This window comes from Grampus griseus, assembly GCF_964374135.1.
Source record: "Grampus griseus genome assembly, chromosome: 15".
Classification (NCBI taxonomy): domain Eukaryota; kingdom Metazoa; phylum Chordata; class Mammalia; order Artiodactyla; family Delphinidae; genus Grampus; species Grampus griseus.
Genome location: NC_139009.1, coordinates 74,518,305 through 74,525,957, shown reverse-complemented (window position 1 = coordinate 74,525,957; position 7,653 = coordinate 74,518,305).

The window sequence follows — 7,653 nt, the reverse complement described above, 5'->3', positions numbered from 1 at the left end:
TCAATAGATGCAGAAAAAGCTTTGGACAAAATTCTACATCCATTTATGATAAAAACTCTCCAGAAAGTGGGCATACAGGGAAACTACCTCAACATAATAAAGGCCATATATGACAAACCCACAGCAAACATCATTCTCAATGGTGAAAAACTGACAGCATTTCCTCTAAGATCAGGAGCAAGACAAGGATGTCCACTCTCACCACTATTATTCAACATAGTTTTGGAAGTCCTAGCCACGGCAATCAGAGAAGAAAAAGAAATAAAAGGAACCCAAATTGGAAAAGAAGAAGTAAAACTGTCACTGTTTGCAGATGACATGATACTATACATAGAGAATCCTAAAGATGCCACCAGAAAACTACTAGAGCTAATCAATGAATTCGCTAAAGTTGCAGGATACAAAATGAATGCACAGAAATCTCTTGCATTCCTATACACTAACAACGAAAGATCAGAAAGAGAAATTAAGGAAACAATCCCATTCACCATTGCAACAAAAAGAATAAAATACCTAGGAATAAATCTACCTAGGGAGACAAAAGACCTGTATGCAGAAAACCATAAGACACTGATGAAAGAAATCAAAGATGTCACAAACAGATGGAGAGACGTACCATGTTCTCGGATTGGAAGAATCAATATTGTGAAAATGACTATACTACCCAAAGCGATCTACAGATTCAATGCAATCCCTATCAAATTACAAGTGGCATTTTTTACAGAACTAGAACAAAAAATCTTAAAATTTGTATGGAGACACAAAAGATCTCGAATAGCCAAAGCAACCTTGAGGGGAAAAAAAACAGAGCTGGAGGAATCAGACTCCCTGACTTCAGACTATACTACAAAGCTAGAGTAATCAACACAAGATGGTACTGGCACAAAAACAGAAATATAGATCAATGGAACAGGATAGAAAGCCCAGAGATAAACCCACGCACCTATGGTCAACTAATCTATGACAAAGGAGGCAAGGATATACAATGGAGAAAAAACAGTCTCTTCAATAAGTGGTGCTGGGAAAACTGGACAGCTACATATAAAAGAATGAAATTAGAACACTCCCTAACACCACACACAAAAATAAACTGAAAATGGATTAGAGACCTAAATGTAAGACCAGACACTATAAAACTCTTCGAGGAAAACATAGGAAGAGCCCTCTTTGACATAAATCACAGCAAGATCTTTTTTGATCCACCTCCTAGAGTAATGGAAATAAAAACAAAAATAAACAAATGGGACCTAATGAAACTTAAAGCTTTTGCAGAGCAAAGGAAACTACAAACAAGATGAAAAGACAACCCTCAGAATGGGAGAAAATATTTGCAAATGAATCAACGACAAAGGATTAATCTCCAAAATATATAAACAGCTCATGCAGCTCAATATTAAAAAAACAAACAACCCAATCAAAAAATGGGCAGAAGTCCTAAATAGACATTTCGCTAAAGAAGACATACAGATGGCCAAGAAGCACATGAAAAGCTGCTCAACATCACTAATTATTAGAGAAATGCAAATCAAAACTACACTGAGGTATCACCTCACACCAGTTAGAATGGGCATCATCAGAAAATCTACAAACAAATGCTGGAGAGTGTGTGGAGAAAAGGGAACCCTCTTGCACTGTTGATGGGAATGTAAATTGATACAGCCACTATGGAGAACAGTATGGAGGTTCCTTAAAAAACTAAAAATATAATTACCATATGACCCAGGAATCCCACTACTGGGCATATACCCAGAGAAAACCATAATTCAAAAAGGCACATGCACCCCAATGTTCATTACAACACTATTTACAATAGCCAGGTCATGGAAGCAACCTAAATGCCCATCAACAAACAAATGGATAAAGAAGACGTGGTACATATGTACAATGGAATAGTACTCAACCATAAAAAGGAACGAAATTGGGTCAATCGTAGAGACGTGGATGGATCTAGAGACTGTCATACAGAGTGAAGGAAGTCAGAAAGAGAAAAACAAATATATATTAATGCATATGCGTGGAACGTAGAAGAATGGTACAGAAGAACCGGTTTGCAGGGCAGAAATAGAGACACAGATGCAGAGAACAAACGTATGGACACCAAGGGGGGAAAGTGGCGGGGGGAGTGGTGGTGGTGTGATGAATTGGGAGATTGGGATTGACATGTATACACTGATGTGTATAAAACTGATGACTAATAAGGACCTGCTGTATAAAAAACTAAATAAAATAAAATTCAAAAAAAAGACTCTGCCCTCCCAATGCAGGGGGCCCACGTTCAATCCCTGGTCAGGGAACTAGATCCTGCATGCCGCAACTAAAACACCCTGCACATCACAACAAAGATCTCGCACGCAGCAACGAAGATCCCACGTGCTGCAACTAAGACCTGGCGCAGCCAAATAAATAAATATTTAAAAAAAAAAAAAAAAAAAAAGGGGCTTCCCTGGTGGCGCAGTGGTTGAGAGTCCACCTGCTGATGCAGGGGACACGGATTCGTGCCCCAGTCCGGGAAGAGCCCACATGCCGCGGAGCAGCTGGGCCCGTGAGCCATGGCCGCTGACCCTATGCGTACGGAGCCTATGCTCCGCAACGGGAGAGGCCACAACAGTGAGAGGCCCGCGTACCACAAAAAGAAAAACAAACGAGATTACTCTGGCTAAAGTGTGAATGAATTGGGGGGAGGGAACAAGGGAATGTGGGGATAAACTGTCAGTAGCGTAGACTAGAATGACAGTGGCAGAGGGCCTGTGCAGAAGTCACATGGATCTTGGAGAGTGACTTCAGACAGTCATAAGCTTAGATGCTGACTCCGATGGAAGCTGTTGTCCCAGTCATAGCATCTTTACTGATACAGCACAGCCTCTGGCACTTTGTATGCCTCGTTCTCCATGCCAATTTATAAACGTCACCAGAAGTCGTTTGCTTTTACCTAGCAGGGCCAACAGTATACCTTCACATTTTTGCATGAAGACAACGTCAATTCTTCCACTCTCTACTGTCACAGTCCACAGCCATCTTGATCATCTTGACCATCTTGACATTCCACAAAACATAACAGTAGTCCTCTGTATTGATGACATTGGATGTCATCAATGTCCAATAAGCAGGAAGTACCAAGTATTTTAAATGTCTTAGTAAGACATACACAAATGAGAGGGTGGGATTTAACCCCAATACAATTCAGGGACCAGTCACCTCAGTGAAGTTTCTCGGGGTCAATGGTCAAAAGTATGTCAAAGCATCACCACCAAGTTGCTGTACCTCATGTCACCACACACACACACACACACACACACACAGGCAGTACAATGTTTAGTAGGCTTTTTTGACTTTTGAAGACAACATAGATCACATTTGAGTGTGCTATTTTTTTTTTTTTTTTTTTGCAGTATGTGGGCCTCTCACTGCCGTGGCCTCCCCCGCCGCGGAGCATAGGCTCCGGACGCGCAGGCTCAGCGGCCATGGCTCACGGGCCCAGCCGCTCCGCGGCATGTGGGATCTTCCCGGACCGGGGCACGAACCCGTGTCCCCTGCATCAGCAGGCGGACTCCCCAACCACCGCGCCATCAGGGAAGCCCCGAGTGTGCTATTTTTAACCTATCTAGAGAGTCACTTACAGCGGTATAACTACTAGTTTCATGGAGACCAGAATAAGAGAAGATTCTGCAGCGAGTTTAGGTTGCACAACGGACTGTTCTACTACTTGGGCCTTATGATCCGGGTGAGCCAACGATATTTCGAAGTGACCCGGGCAAACAGGAATGCTGTATGCAGCCTCCAGGAAGGACCAGTGGGAGAATCACAGTGCAGAACCCCAGGATTTGGGAGCAAGGCTATGCCCTCTTCTGCAAATACCTATTCTCCTTTTGAGAAACAGCTTCTGGCTAGCTATGGGGCCATGGCAGGGACAGAGCACCTGACAATGGGACATCAGGTGATCATGCAGCCTGATCCTCCTGTCGTGAACTGGTTGTCGTCTGACACCTTGCCATGCTGGGCAGGTACAGCTGCAACCTGCCATTAAATGGAATGCCAAGCTCAGGCAGGTCCAAAAGGCACAAGTTTCCATGAGCAGATTCCTTTGACACAACTCCTGCTGCATTGCCTCCTGGGGTGTTCCTTCAGACCAGCTGACCAAAAAAGACAAAACTCAAGCCCAGTTTATAGATGGGTTTGTATAATATGCTGGCACAACCAGTAAGTGGACAGTTGCACTTCATCCCCACTCAGGGTGACACTGAAAGACAGAAGTAAAGGAAAATCCTCTAGTGGCCATAGCTTCAAGCAGTATATTTGGTTGTTCACCATTTGGAGTGTGAGATGGCCAGAACTACAGATCTAGACTAATTCAGGGGCAGTTGCCAATGATTGACTGGATGGTTAGGGATTCAGAAGGAACAGGATTGTAACACTGGTGAAAAAGAAGTTTGGGGAAGAGGTATATGGGTGGACAACTTGAATAAGACTATACTATGAAAATAGTTGTGCTCCGCAAGAATGCCCACCAAAAGGTATCCACCGCGTTAGAGACTCTTAACAGTCAGGGCAAATGACATGCTCTGTGGATGCAGTAAGCAGCCTCTTCCTCCAGCCTCCCCCAGCACTTGCTCAATGAGCTCATGAGCTGTGGTGGCAGGGATGGAGGTTATGCGTGGGCTCAACAACAGACTTCCCCTGACCTGAGTAGTACTTCTGCTGAGTTATCTAATTTGCCAACGCAGGGATTTACATTGAGTCCCCAGTATGGACACGATTACTTGTGGGGATTGGCCAGCCACCTAGTGCCAGGCTGATTACTTTCTTCTATTATGGAAGGAGCGCAGATCCAACCTCAGAGGACTAGAAACGTGTTCTGGATATGGATTTGCCTTCCCTGCCCACAATGTTTCTACCAGCACCACCATCCGTGGACTCTCAGAATGCCTTATCAATCATCACAACATTCCACACAGCGTTGCATCTGATCAAGGAATTCTTCACAGCAAAGCAAGTGCAGCAGTGAGCTCATGCCCATAGGATTAACTGGACTTACCACGTACACACACCATCATCTGGAAGTGGGTAGCCTAACGGAAAGGTGGAATGGCTTACTGAAAACACAGTTACAGGGAAGTCCCTGGCAGTCCAGTGGTTAGGACTTGGCGCTTTCACTGCCGAGGGCCTGGGTTCAATCCCTGGTCAGGGACCTAAGATCCCGCAAGCCGTGCAGCACAGCCAATTATAAATAAATAAGCACATATGTCTTAAAACAAACAAACAGTTGCCGTACCATTTGGTGCTCTTGTTTTACAGGATGTAGTACATGCTTTGAATCAGAGACCACTGTATGGTGCTCTCTTCAAAATATATGGGTCTAAAAAAAAAAAAAAAAAATATATGGGTCTAGAAAACAGGTGGATGGCAGAGTGACTACCCTATTACTAACAGATTTCTCGCAGAATTTTTGCTTCCCGTCCCAGCAATTTTAAGCCCTGCTGGTTTGGAGATTTTAGTTCCCAAAGAAGGAATGTTTCCACCAAAAGACACAACAATGGTTCCGCTAAATTGTAAGATGAGACGTGGCCACCTGGACATTTGGGGCTCCTTATGCTAGTGAACCAGCAGGTGTGGAGGAGGGCAGTATGGCGGAGGGGTGTCATCTATTATACTTGCCTGAGTGACTGACCCTGATTACCAAAGGCCAATTGGGTTGCTTCTACACAACGGAGGCAAGTGTGTCCAACAGCAAAGGTTAATGAAAAACCACAGCAGCCAAAAAAGTGGGGGGTGGGGGCAGGATGATTAAGGAGCCAGGGTCTTAGATACTGAAGATTTGGGTCACTGTACCCGGTGAAGAACCCCGAATGGCTGTGGTTTGAGCTGAGGGCAGAGAACACAGGGAGGGGTAGGGAAATGGAAGAAACAAGCACAGGTTATCAATCACAGTATGGTGGCCAGTTACAGAAACGAGGACTCTTAAGTAGCTCTGCTCATGTTTTCTACTGGCTTGTTACATGTACGTGATAACTTGCCTATGCTAACCATTTTTTCTTCTTCCCATTTTTAGGTTAACTTGTGGGCAGTTAACCTTGCAACCCAGTCTTTTTAGGTAACATAATATTCAGTGTGTCTATGACTGGATTTGAGGAGTAATACATATAACTATCAGTGGATACATGACTCTTGGGACTGCATCTCATTTTGAGAAAGGATGAAAACTTGTTCTCTCATAGGAAGGGCAGCTGTTTCCGTTAGGCGTAAGGAGCTGTCTTCTTCGTTGTGGTGGCTGCTGGATGGGAGTCTGTGTGTGTGAAAGAGCACATAGGGCATGGGATTTCCCTGGCAGGCCAGCGGTTAAGACTCCACCTTCCAATGCAGGGGGTGAGGGTTCCATCCCTGGTCGGCGGAGCTAAGATCCCACATGCCTCTTGGCCAAAAAACCAAAACATAAAACAAAAGCAATATTGTAACAAATTCAAAAGACTTTGAAAAAAAAAAAAAAAAAGAGCACACAGGGCAGCTGAGTCATCAAAGGGGTGGACTGGGCAGGTTATCAATTTAGTGCCCCTCAGCTCCAAATTCACCCCTTCTGCCTGTTCTCTGAATGGATTGGAGCCCTTTAGATTTTTCCTGCCAGCTGCCACTGAGGCTTGGCAGAAGAGGGTGCTGGAGACACACCACAGGGAGAAAGGGCTTTGCTTCCCGGTTCCCGTGGGCTCCCTCGAAGGCAACGTGTGCAGCTTTCTCAGCATCAGGCTCTTGCCGCGCCCGAAGATTCTGCAGTGCACAGCCTCCAGCAGCAGCCAGCAGCTTCACCAGGCACCTCCCTCCTCCCCACACAGTTTGGTAGCATAGTGAGAAGCCTTCCTGTAAACAGCTTTCCTTAGTGCACTAGAGAGCAGATTTCTGACGGGTTCCAGCGGGACAGATTTTCAGCAAGGTCTAGACTTCAGCCTTGGACACTCTATGTCACCCCAAGGAGCAGTGGCTGTTCCTTCTATCTGCTATTCTTACCTTCTCTTATTACTAGCCATTTCCTCGTTGCTCCAGCCCCATTATAGCTATTAATTCCTGAAGTTAAACTTTCCCCGATCATATTTTTGTATGGTTTCTCTCTCCTGATTGGACCTGGATTAAGCTGGCACTAGCGTAGACTGGACAGTGGCAGAGAACAAAAGGAAGTGGGGAGATTCAAAAGACACAAAGTGAAAGACAGGACTTGGTATTAGATTAGACAAGGGAAGTAGGGGTGAGGGGAAGATGACACCTGGAAAACTACCCACCCTATATAACTAGATGAATAAGGAAACCCTTCACCTACACAGAAACTTCCAGAAAGGGGTGACGATTGAGGAGAAAACTCACAAGCTCAGTTTTGAACAATGTTGAGCTTGAGTTGACTTTAAGACACCCAAAACATATCGAGTGGGCAGCTGGCTCTAAAGTTCAAGAATTTAGAGGAGTCTGGGATTAAGACTGGAGTCATCTCCCTTAAACTGGTAAGTAAAGCCATAGGCATAGTTGAAATGGCCTAGGGAAAAAGTAAACAGTGGGAAGAAAGTGCCTGGCAGAGTCTTGAGGGATCCCAACTCTTAATGGCTCGATAGAGGAAGATGAGCCCACAAAGGAATGCTGAAGCTGTAAGAGAGGCAGAGGAAAATAAGGACAGTACGG